A 569-nucleotide genomic window follows, 5' to 3' on the forward strand; every position below is an offset into this window, starting at 1 on the left:
CCCCCAGCAGGTTTTGGGGAGCACAGCCCAGCTCTTATTACATGGTCTGGGATGCAGAGACCCTCATTCTGAATAGGAGTGGGGAGGACCTGGCCTGAGCTGGGTCAGCCTTTCCTGGGAAAGTAGAATCAGGACAGTTTCCAGCTTGTTTCTGCCAAGGATTTGACCCGGTGACTTGCACACTTGGGGGCCATGGTGCTGGGAGCAGTGAGGGCATCCTCTTCCATCAAGGGCAGGAAAAGCAGAGGGCGAGCAGCTCTGCAGAGAGTAAAGACCGGAGCAAACAAGGCGAGAGCAGGGCCAGGGACGGGGACGGGAGAGGCGGCTCCTGGCCCCAGGCTGTCCTCAGGCTTGGCAGCCCCTCCCATGCCCTGTGGACTCAAACTCCCCTCTTCTGTTTAAACCGGCTCAGGAGCGGTTCAGGCCTTGTGTCTAAGAGCCCTGACTGGATGCTCCGCAATCCTGCCTATGCGACCTGCATTCCTGGGGTGACCCGTGCTGGCCAAGCCCCCACCGTTCTGCTCAAAATGTTCCTCTCTGTCTCCCCACCCTCTGGGGCCTGACCCAAA

Source organism: Pteropus vampyrus, unplaced genomic scaffold (assembly GCF_000151845.1).
Source record: "Pteropus vampyrus isolate Shadow unplaced genomic scaffold, Pvam_2.0 Scaffold158, whole genome shotgun sequence".
Taxonomy (NCBI): Eukaryota; Metazoa; Chordata; class Mammalia; order Chiroptera; family Pteropodidae; genus Pteropus; species Pteropus vampyrus.